The 11,889-nt window shown below is 42.8% G+C and overlaps 1 long non-coding RNA gene across 1 annotated transcript in view; it reads right to left on the bottom strand.

Annotated features, from left to right (window-relative positions):
- Positions 1-128: 128 nt before the first annotated feature.
- LOC107836058 (uncharacterized) overlaps positions 129-11,889 on the bottom strand; it is a 19,363-nt gene continuing 7,602 nt past the window's right edge. The window contains exon 3 of the long non-coding RNA XR_001661903.1: positions 129-209. This is a non-coding gene — a long non-coding RNA (uncharacterized LOC107836058). The remainder of the gene's footprint in view (positions 210-11,889) is intronic.

Raw genomic sequence — 11,889 nt, 5'->3', positions numbered from 1 at the left:
CTGCTAAACAACTAGTAGCTAGTGTTCCAACATCCGCAAACGGCAACTGCTATCACAACTTGAGATTGACAAGGCACAACACAAATGCTACGGCAAGGGGGAGGAGCCTGGATGTCAGGACAGGGGGGAGTTAGCTACAACTACCCGCCCAGAGACTGGGTATGTAGCCCCAGTAATGAACGAACCATCAAAGCTGAACGAGGCAGCAGCTGGCCCGCATGAATACCAGACAACCCCGATGCCAATTACAGCAGCTGAGTGAAGTACCATCAGAAAGTCTCATTGAAGATGTGAATGCAGCATTGAGAACGATCCCTACCAACACCATAACACTGTGACAGCACCAGGACCTGACATGATCCATGAGCGACTGGCAGATCAACTGAACCAGCTGCTACAAAATGGGACTCACCCTGAATGGTGAGGGACTCACCCTGAATAAGTGAAGGGCGCACAATCCTGATACAGGGATTCAAAGGGTTCAGTCGGCCAATAACCTGTCTCTCTACAACATGGATGGGGCATATATGATGATGATTGGCTGTCCCCAGCCAAATCATCAACAACATCTCACTCCCAGAAGGAACAATAGCAGACATAGAGCACAGTTACAAGTACCTGGGAATACCACAAGCAAATGGCAACCTCGATGAGGTCACAAGGTTGAGCCACAGCCTTACCAGTAATCAGATACCCTGCCGGAATAATTAGCTGGCCAATGGAAGAGATAAAGGCCACGGATGTTAAGACTCGGAAGCTACTAACCATGCATTGAGACTAATCAAGCTCCCAGGCCTCTGGTAGAGGACCCGAACTCAGAGGATGAAAGAGAGACCACATATATATATATATAAAAAAATTATTATTATTTAAAACCAATTTGACTTTGTAATTCAGCGCCTTGAAATTGAGCCTCTGGCTTTTGGCTCTCTTTGAAACTCCAGGAAGTCATCACAACATCACTCCTCTATTAACCCTTTAGCAACGTTTTTAACAGTGTTGCACTGAGAAGTAGATCCTATAATGAGCTCAGCTGATGCACAGTCCCACCAGGTGTTTGCTGATTGCTGCTGGCTAGTCTGAAGGAGCTGACTCTGAAGAGGAGCTTCATCCTCGAAGGTGGAGCTAGGTCCACCCAGGCAAACTTGCATGAAAGAATTAAAGCAACACTACAGGTATGTTTTTGATGAGGGAATAACATTATAATATGATGTAAAGCTCAAAAATGTATATAGTACTGCCACTTTAAGGTCGCCCTTAAGGTCAAACTGTATTTCAGTATCAAATGAATCCAACCTCTAATTGCTTTTCTTTGTTCCATCTTTTTTCAAAACATTTCCTATTAGCTTATCTGTCCATTTNAAGTAGATCCTATAATGAGCTCAGCTGATGCACAGTCCCACCAGGTGTTTGCTGATTGCTGCTGGCTAGTCTGAAGGAGCTGACTCTGAAGAGGAGCTTCATCCTTGAAGGTGGAGCTAGGTCCACCCAGGCATTTCAAAAAGCTGCCATGGGAGTTTAAAGGATTTCTCAAACTTGCATGAAAGAATTAAAGCAACACTACAGGTATGTTTTTGATGAGGGAATAACATTATAATATGATATAAAGCTCAAAAATGTATACAGTACTGCCCCTTTAAGGTCGCCCTTAAGGTCAAACTCTATTTCAGTATCAAATGAATCCAACCTCTAATTGCTTTTCTTTGTTCCATCTTTTTTCAAAACATTTCCTATTAGCTTATCTGTCCATTTTTGGGGAAAAAAAAAAAACATTTCCACACTATGATGCCATAAAAATGAAATTTGTTTGTAACCTCAGAAAAAAAATGAAGCAGTTTGATGGGTATGAATAGTTTTTAAAGACACTGTAGATAAGATATTACCAGAAAAAATAGAATTTCTCTCCATTTCTCTGTATCTCAGTTCTCTGACATTTGCTGTTGGGCTTCAAATATCTCAGCTTGTGCAAATGAGAAATTTGCTTTACTGCTTCATGAGCGTGCTATCACTGATCTTTCACTTTCCTCTAGAGCTCCGAAATCCCCCACCGCTCGCAGAAAACGCAATTTGTTAAAGTGTACGCCAAATAATGTATTCAGTGATTAGTCAGGAGCGAGGCTCCCTCTTTGAACTCATTATCGGCTCAGTATCAGTGTGCCTTCTAGCTATCTCCCGCTGATATCAGAGATAGGACGAGCCGGCCGGCGTTCCCGTCTATCATGGCAGAATGCTTACGTAACGCGAGCCCACCTCCCGTTTGTACGTATGCGTCTGCACGCCCGAGCCGGAGCCAGGGGACATTTTCATGAGCGTCAGGGCTCACTTTGAAGATTAGAAGGAAGGGGTCGATATCATCAAAAGCAGAAGAATGGAGCGACCGCAGAGAGATTACGCCAGATGAACCAGAAGCCAAGAGTGGGATACGCACAGACATGCCTCACAAGCCCTGGCATTGAGCGACACTCAATGAGAAGTTCTATCAACTCCAGTTTTGCAATCGGTTCACGTTGAACCGTCTCGACCAAATGATGCAAAAGCATGTGTTGCTAAGCGATGCCCACCTCGAATCTGCCTTTTCCCATTCCTCGCTTGTCGAACTCTGATTGAAATGCGAGGAGCTGATTTGAAGATGATGAATCGTTAAACGAGGCGCTGGCTCCACATAAACACGCTCCCGCTCGGGTCGGCTCTCCGCTGACCTCGTGGCTCGCGGGTTGCCATCCGTTTCAATCCGTCACACAGCCGAAGGTGAGTGTCTGTGATCGGTCGGCGGACGGACCCACGGGAGGTGAGGTCAGAGGTCACGGCCGTTCCCACCGAGGCGGCGGTGGCTCGTCTCTGTTTGCTGTCACCTCATCGGCATTTAACCCTCATAAATAACCGAGACAGAGCAATCCTTCTTTGAATGACAGTAATATAAAAAACGGTGTAAACACAATCAGACTGATTATATTCACAGAGTTTGTTTCGCAGTGTGAAGCGCTGCGGCTGAACGACTCCCAAAATGTTTATTTTTAGCGTGAGGATGAAACCGTTTCAGCGTCTGACACCGTTCAATCTCATAATTCACTGTAATGACTCGGAGAATAATTAGCTCCCTAATTAGCTTTCTGAGTTACCAGAAACGGTGCGCCTGAGCGTCACTCTTACGTTTTGCGAACACACAAAACGGAGGCATCGGTCTGTCAAGGCTTGAGGTCGCACAGGCTCCCAGGCTGGGCTTCCTCCTGGGAAACGCTGATGTGAGCATGACAGACTCTGACACACGGCTGTGATCGAGTTGGGACTCCAGAAAATGCTGCAGATACTCAGAGTCCAACAAGCTGCTGGTGAGCGGATGCTGCCCAGCGGAGGGGGGCAACATGGACGGCGCTGAAGGTCGTTGTAGGAAACCTTTCAAAGTCAAGATCATCAAAGATGTCTTCTTATTCTTCCCTTCGTCTTCGGGGAAAGAAGACAAATAATATCTTATTTTTTTAAATTATGCCTACATGGCAACTGTTTTGATTCCACAACAGAGCATTAGAGTCAAACTAAGAATAAATTAAAATGATGAGAATAAAGTACTTATTGTCTTGTCTTCCTTAATAAAAAGAAGTGAAACATTTTTTAAAAAATTATACCGTTATGGCTATTGTTTTGAGTCCACAACAGAGTATTAGTATTAGAATGTTAATCTAAGAAAAGATTAAAAAATAAAATTATGAGGATAAAGTCGTAAAATTACCACAATGAAGTCATAATATTACCAGAATAAAGTTGCACGAGAATGAGGTCGAAATAATACAGGAATAAATTTGCAAGAGTATGACATCAAAGTAATATTTAGAGAATAAAGTTGTAATATTATATGACTTTATTCTCACATTATTCTGACTTTATTCTTGTAACTTTTAAATGTTGTTTTCTTAGTGTGGCCCTGACACTGCCGCGTGATTCAGCATGTACATGTGCTATAAACATGGCTAAAACTTCTCAAGAGAATAGAAAAGTGAGAGTATATAAGCACAAAGTATCACAATAACACATGTCATAGCTAATTCTTTTATTAGATATCTACTGAGCTGGAATCAGGAAATTCCTGGAGGTTTTGGGTCTTTCTAGTCATTCAACATCAAACTACTTGATCTAACATAGTTTGATCAAACCTCAGCGGATCGGCTCCTCTTTCAGCAGGTTTGGAGTTGAAGCAGCCAGCTCCCCTTCCTCAGTCAACAGTGACGTCGACTATAGTGTAGCTCTGCCTGCAGAACCCTGACAATAAAACCGGACATCAATTGAAGGTAATTGTTTGGACTGGGATTCATTTATAGGCATCAGGGCACAGGGGGTGAGTACAAGTGCAGGCCACACTTTGAAAGCCATGTTGTATGATATTTCTCAATCAGTTGTTTAATTTTATTTCATTTAAGAAACAGTTGTGTCCTTATTGTCTATTGTTGAAGTGTAGCAATAAATTTGGCTGGTTTATTTCTTATTAGAAGAATTAAGACATCTCCAGATGAGGATCTAGGCTTGGGTTTGTTAACTACACAGGCCTTGTAAGTACGGCTCTTTAAGGCTACGCTTACACAGCAGTGTGACCCAAATCTGTTTGTTTTTTGTTGTTGTTTTTTTTATGTCGATATGCAACCCAGATTCAACTTTCATGGCTGTCTGAACGGCCCAATTCACTTCTTATTTGGAACTGAATCAAATATGCATGTGAACGGTCATGTCGCACGTAATCCAGCTTTTGCGTCATTGACTTTCTTCCATCAGAAGAAGATAGACTGGACGTAAACGATGTCTGGAATGACAGCTATGAAATTATGAAGTCTTTTGGTCATTTCTGACTCTGACGTCAGAGTCGGACGTTCGATGCTCCACGAAAGGCCATTTCTATTAGTTGTGCTTTTCTTTTTATTAGCTTCCTTAGTCTGGTTAAGATTTGGTGACAATCTTTTCAGCTCCAATTCCTGAATAAAACTTTAAAATTAATCAATAGACGACGACATCGATTATTACTTCGCTGCTGTGTGTCGTCAACGTTCTTCTTCTGCACGTACGGGGCACTTCAGGCTGGTAAGCCGTTCACACAAAAGTGATTGCGGTCGCATCGGCAACAACAAAAATCTGAATCGAGTATCAAGACCTGCTGTGTGTGAACATCGGCATAGATCAACGACGTGTTGGGTAAGTATAAAGCAAAACACTCTGCAACTCCTTAACGGCAGGTGGATTTACTTGTTTATTTAATCCCCTCAGGCGCATTAATTTTAATTTTTTGTTTCTCCTGACCTCCATCCTCCTGCTGCCATCTCTCTCCCAAGTACAAACTGTTTCTAAGCAGCGTGTGGAGGGAAGGAAGGTCTATCAATCCCATTAGTTGAGAGAAGTCCAGGAGTGTTATTACTTTGAGCCAAGCCATTAAGTTTTTACCTCGGAGCGATCGATGCCAGATGCCAGAGGGGTTGTTTATCTTTTGTCTTCTTATCAGGAGCTGGAAGGAGAGAGGTAGAGGTAGAGGAGGGGAGGGACTGGGGAGAGGAAACGGAGAGAGAACACCTCATTCCAGGAGACGTGGTTACTTTTACTTAGGATTCGGCACCTCGATCCGAACGCCGCCTTTTGATTTGCCCAGGATGAGGAGCTCGACTCCTCTTGATGAGGGAGATCAGAGACGAGACAAGGGTAGGTGAAAGACTCGCAGCCAGCAGGGGAATGACTCAGTGTGATTATTAGTTGGTTTGAAAGCTGAGCTCTGTGCCATTAAACTCACCAACTAAAAGAAGATTTTCAACGCCTAATAATGAGCTTGCTTAGCCGCCGAGTGCTAATAAGTTGTAAAATCCTCTTTTGGGGTTGAAGTCTCTACTGACAGAAATTTATTTGCTCATCAAATTTGATCGACATCTACGTTTATGTTTGTTTTGGGGATTTTTTTCCCCAAAGAGTCTCAGTTGGATTTAGGTCTGCACTTTGACTAGGCCATTTTAAAACATGGATATGCTCTGATATTAGTAGTCCCGACTGTAGGTTTTGGATTGAATTGTTTAAATTTAATGAAACTCAGAGGAACCTTAATCCCAACTCAGTGATTTCTGAGCAAGAGTTTGAATGTTATCTGTAAAGAAAATCTTTTCACTACGCATCACTTCGCTTCCACTTCACAATTACTCACTACCCTTATGTCGGTCTGTCACATTAAACCACAGTGAAGTACACTGAAGTTTCTAAATGTGGGAAAGTTTACGATGCAGGAAAACGTGTTTTAATTCAACATCTTATTTGACACAAACTCTTTATTAAGGCGGCTCTCGGTTGTTGTTTGGCTTATTTCTGCAGGCTTGGAAGCGGCGCAGCAGGTGACTTATGTAACGGAGCGAGGCGAACACATGACAGAAAACTGCTTCTCTTAAACCCCGAGATGTGAGAGAGGCTGATGAAAGCCGTGCGCACGGGTCCCTAGCAAGAAAGATGGACGGAGCGTGAAGCAGAACGATGAAAAACAGCTGTCTGGAGGAGCTGCCTCCCTCCCTCCCTCCTTCCCTCGCTTTGTCTCTCGTCTCTGACTTGTAAACACCGACTTTCATCCCTTCCCCTTTCTTTTCTTTTTTTTTTTATCAACGATAACCTCAAAGCCCTCATTAGAACATCTTAATTTCTCTTTATGAAGCCAAAACACCGAGCTGATATCTTTATGAAAATGAGATTTGGGTTTCAGATGTCCCCCCGCCCCCCTTTTTTTTATTTTTTTTATTTACAAATTTCGTTTTTCCAACTTCTCCTTTTCCTCCCAAGACTTTAATTAGACCTCAAATTGAGCTATTTCTCATTCATGCAGTCCCACTCAACCTTCATTAATTTGGCACTATCTTCAAAAGACTGTCAGCACTAATTCTCCATCATTCGCTGGATGTTGTGAAAAACAACACAACAGAGATTATTCGAAAAAACGAAAAGTAAACACGCAGCAGCTCGTCCTTCTCCACCGACAGGGTGCTGCTAGTGCTGTGCTGCTATGTGCTGGAAATCTGTACAAAATCCACACAAAAAAAGAAGAACGAATTAACTCATGCATTTGGCATTGGGACAAAACCTTTGGGTTGGTGCAGGAGGTGTGAATAATGTTTCACTTACCTGGCGAGAACACAGATGGTCTGTTACTGCTGAAAGGATCCATTGATAGGCCCGAAGCCGGGGAATTTCCTGCTGAACGGCTGCTGACAGCGCTTACTGCGCTCCTGGGGACTCCCTGTCAGCAGCTTCCACTCTCCATAAACAAGCAGCTTCCAACCGTTTTAGGACTCAGACTGCAGGAAACCCTGGACTGGTGTGCTTCTAGTGGAGCACCGTCGCTTCCATTCAGGTTGACGGTAGAAGCAATGGTGGTGATAAAGTCTTAGCAGTGGCTGGGAGGAAGGACCTATGATAACGCTCCTTTGAACCCTTAGGATGCAGCAGTGTGAGGAGGCTCAGTGCCCACTAGCCACAACAACGCTAGTCACGTCACTTTTAGATTGTTAATGCCATTTTTCTTTAGCATTCGTTAAACTGTTTCCGGGTGTGTATAAGAATTTTGTGAAAATACAAAATATTAAATCTGTGGTCTTTCCAAGCAGGTGAAGATAGCCGACCTGCTGATCTTCCTGTGTGTCCACAGGATGTTTACATGCTAGAAGTGGAGTACTGTCTTTGCTACTGAACGTTTTTAAAGTAAAGTTCTCCCTGTGCCTGTGTGGGTTTTCTCTGGGTACTTCAGCTGTCGACCTCTGTCCAAAGTCAGGCATGTTTGGTTAATTTATAACTATAAAATTGCCCTTCAGGTTTGTGTGTGTGTGTGTGTGCGTGCGTGCGTGCGTGCGTGTGTTCCTCTGATGGAACAGCAGCCTGTCCAGGATCTTTCCTGCCTCTCGCCTATCAACTGCTAAAGATAGACTCTGACCCCCCCGTGACCCTGAACAGGATTAATCGAGTATAGAAAATGGACGGAGGACTCATGACAAATAGCATATCTGCTTAACGGTTTCCATGACAACATATGCATCCAGTTGGACACTTCCTTTATTTCATTGCCTATAACACAACCCCGACAAAAGCATTAAACATTATGAAGCTTCTTTTTCTTGATCAAATCATTTTCCCCTACATTTATAGTGAGATTGAATTAGTTATACTTATCTTGTCTTTTTGGTGAATAAAGATTGCATTGACAGCCTGTCAACTTGGCTAAACCACATCCAAAACTTCCAGTGGTTCTTTATTTTACAGTGCTGACTGATGTATTTAACTGATGGCCACCATGGAACTGGTTTGTCTCTTACAGATGTGGCTCTACTTCACCTGTGTGAAAATATAGCAGCTTAGCAAAGTTAAACATTTATGGCATGAATATCTGCAAACGTTTGCAACATTTTTGCCTATATTTGCACATTTTATGAGTGAGATGAGATCGTTGATGACTTAAAAAATAATCTTGGCATTAAATAGAAGATATAGTTATAAATATAAGAAGGTAGTTACAGAGATGATATTTTATTGGTTTTACTGATCTGTAGTTCTCAATGAAAATTAAGAAAGTAGAGCAAAAAATAAAAAATACCCACACAATTATTTGATTTAATATCAAAAGACGAAAAAAAAAAATTAAATAAAAGTTATTTTTCATTTGAGGATTTCAAAGTATAGAAATTCAGATTAATTCACATTGTTTTATATCAAAAGGATTTTTGTAATTATAGGCTAAGAGAAAAAGTGATTTTAAATAGCAATATCCCAACTTCAATATTTGAAGGTAAGATTGAAAAGGACTTTTTTTTTCAAGCAAATATGAATCTGAAGTTGAAAACATGCATCCCTCATATGCATTAGTGATGACAGAGGGTGTAAGATATCATTGTCAAGTACAAGTTGACTTAAAATAAAAAATAAAGTTTCTACCTTTTCTGTTGTATTTCATTTGTTTTTGGGTTTGTTTGTTTTTTTTCTGAACAAAAATAAAATAAACATCAAGTTTGCATTCCTAGTTCTGGATGAGAAAATGAATGTCCTGAAACATGCATGAACTCGTAGCACGAATAATTTAAATGGAAGGGAAAGAAATGGCGCAACGCCAAGGTATAAAGTGCATTTTAAAGTGCTTCTGTGACTGGATGATTAAAATATTTATCATTTATTTGACCTCAAAAACATCTGCTGTTTAGAAAAGCGATTCTGCACCGGGTGACGGTAGACGGATTCATTTCTTTTAAGAGCTACTTGCTAAAACGTACGGCAATTTTTACACCGAATTCAATAGGTGAAAATAAGATTTGCAATAGAGTTGCACAGATTCAGGAGTAACGCTAAGGTCGGTCCCCTGCAGCAGAGGTCGGTTAAGGGTGGAGGCTGTAAACCGTGAAACATCCGCTCTCCACTTTACTCCTCAAAGTGCAGTCATGCCGGTCCTGCCCGGTCGGCGCTCTCAGAGCTTCCCTGCCTCCGCTAAATCACCTGACTGCTCTTGTGATCGGCCACCTGCCTGCACAGCTGCTGCTCACTTCCTCATTAGCTCTTCAGGATATATAGAGGACACTTAGCCCGGTGCTTCGCCGGCTTGTTTATGGGGGCCCCGCTGCAGGCCAATCAGAGGCCCTCCCCCCCCAGCGAGCTCCGCTGAACTTGTTGCCCGCCACCGGGCCATTCGCCTGCAGGACTCTCGATCTGCCTCTTGAGGATTCTCTGTATAGTCCGACTTAAAAATAGAGAAGATAAATATCGATTTGTTCATCCAGCGTTATATTTGCTCCTCATTGCAAAGGAAGTCGGTGCCTCTCCAGCTGCCATTGGGGGAGAGGTGAGAGTTACCCTTGAAAGGTCGCCGTTCCATTAGGTGGGAGAAACAGAGACACACTCGAGTTTAGATTTATGGTCCGAGCCTGACCCGGGCTGGTGGTTGGGCGTTTAATGAGCCTGTACAGGACAGAGAAAACCAAACGAGAACACACAATATTTAGTTGTCTTGATCTCCTTGTAGTCGAAATCGAGGAGTAGAGCATTCAACCTGTTGAGGAAATAAATGAAGTAAGCAGGGAGAAGTTAATGACACTGCTCCGCTCCCATCAGTCACACATCCCAGAAGGTTTGCACTTGATTCACCCCACGGGTGCAACAAGCGGCAAGATGGAGCCGAAAGACGTTCGACCACTACGTAGTTTACATGGCGGCCTAAAAACCAAAGCAGTGAAACTGTATTTAAAAAACGTCGGATTAAAGTTAATTAGTTGAATCGAGCTCAGACACGATGCCTGTGGGTTCGGGTCGGACTGGACTTTTTAGGACAAACAACCAAGCATGGGCAGTTATTTCTAATGGCAATTTAGAGATTCCTACCAGTGTTTTTTTTTTAATTTGTAGAAAACTAGAGAAGCCAAACACAATCATCTGATGCAAGCATGAAAAATGTTTGTTCTGGCTGTTTTGTTTTTTTTTGTTTGTTTTTTTTATCTCTTCTACCCAAAATATCTGTGTGAACCTGTATAATTAAAACAAGGAATATTAGCAAAAAGTGAATAAAAACGAATAATCAGAAAATAATTGACAAGAAAAAAAAGGAGGGGGGGGGGAGTATCCAAACCCACGTTAAGCAATTCCATCTTTTCATGTCACTACTTTGTGTTCTGTGTTTTGTCTTAAGTGGATCCAGTTTAATTTGTACTTTGTTGGCTCTGTTGGTTGTTCTCTTTACTTATCTATTTGTAGACCAATAAATTATTTAATGTCTGTTTATATGCGACAGCTGGCCGATGGTGAACTACCTACATGACACCATCTTTACAGGTTAAAGATGATTCAATTTGACACAACAAAGAAGCAATGTCCTTAGGGGGGCAACGAGGAAAAAAAAAGAGAGAGAAAATTGACACACTGCGGTTTGCTGTCCCCGTAGTAAAACCACTTCTTTGAGAAAGTCTGAAATAAACCTCAAACATCTGAGTGTTCTTGAAAGTGGAGACAGTGAAAGTTAAAAAGTTTTTCTATTTTTATGTACTTTAATGTATTCACATGGGAGTTATATCAATCCAGCCCAGCAGCAGCTCTCAGCTCACAGAAGGAGCTTTTACTCGCAGAGGCTTCCGCAGCGCTAATGACACGCGGCTGCCACCACTGCCACTGATGCCGCCGCCGCCCTGCTCCGGTGGCAGCTGTGTGCTGAGGCTGGCCTGAAATCCCTGTCAAATAACCCAGATTTCAACCTGTCAGCACGCTGACGCGTTCCCGCCGGCTGTCCACCCTGTCACTCTCCGTGACCCCTCATCACTTATCGCCAGTCCGGCCCCGGCACGGGACACAGCCACATGCATAAACACTCCAGACGTGCACAGATGGACCGCATGGACGCTTGCGTAAACTACAAGTCAGTCACGCCCCGCACCGCTTCTCTCATGTTTGTACTTTCACCTGCTGAACGGATCTCTTTGACCAGCACTGCAGCGTCTCTTGCTCGTTTCAGCGGCATTACGTGAGACGGAGGATGGCTACTTGTTTCTGGCCTGGTGTGTGTTTAATCATTCAGGGTGTGTGAGTGAATACATTGAGGCGATTACCATTAACATGGGGGTTGTGCTCTGCGTCGCTCGGCTGTCCAGTAATGGGAGACCTACATTCAGAGCATATCATCCCTTAAAGGACGGAGATTGTCTCTGATCTGTTGCTGAGTCTCAGCGTCTCTCTCTCTCTCTCTCTTCGCTCATTAAACAGTGCAGGGTGGTGGCAGGGGGTGATGTTTGAGCTTGGTAGTACAGCAGTCTGTGAATACATCTAGTCTTTTCCAGAAAGTTATTAAAGGGGAAGTGTTATGTGTTTTCTAGGGCCATTTTATAGCATAATCAAGTAACTGTTCACCTCAGTTGTTATAAAAATGCTATA

The sequence above is a fragment of the Poecilia formosa genome, unplaced genomic scaffold (genome assembly GCF_000485575.1).
Source record: "Poecilia formosa unplaced genomic scaffold, Poecilia_formosa-5.1.2 Scaffold37, whole genome shotgun sequence".
Classification (NCBI taxonomy): Eukaryota; Metazoa; Chordata; class Actinopteri; order Cyprinodontiformes; family Poeciliidae; genus Poecilia; species Poecilia formosa.
This window is presented reverse-complemented; position numbering and strand designations above follow the sequence as displayed.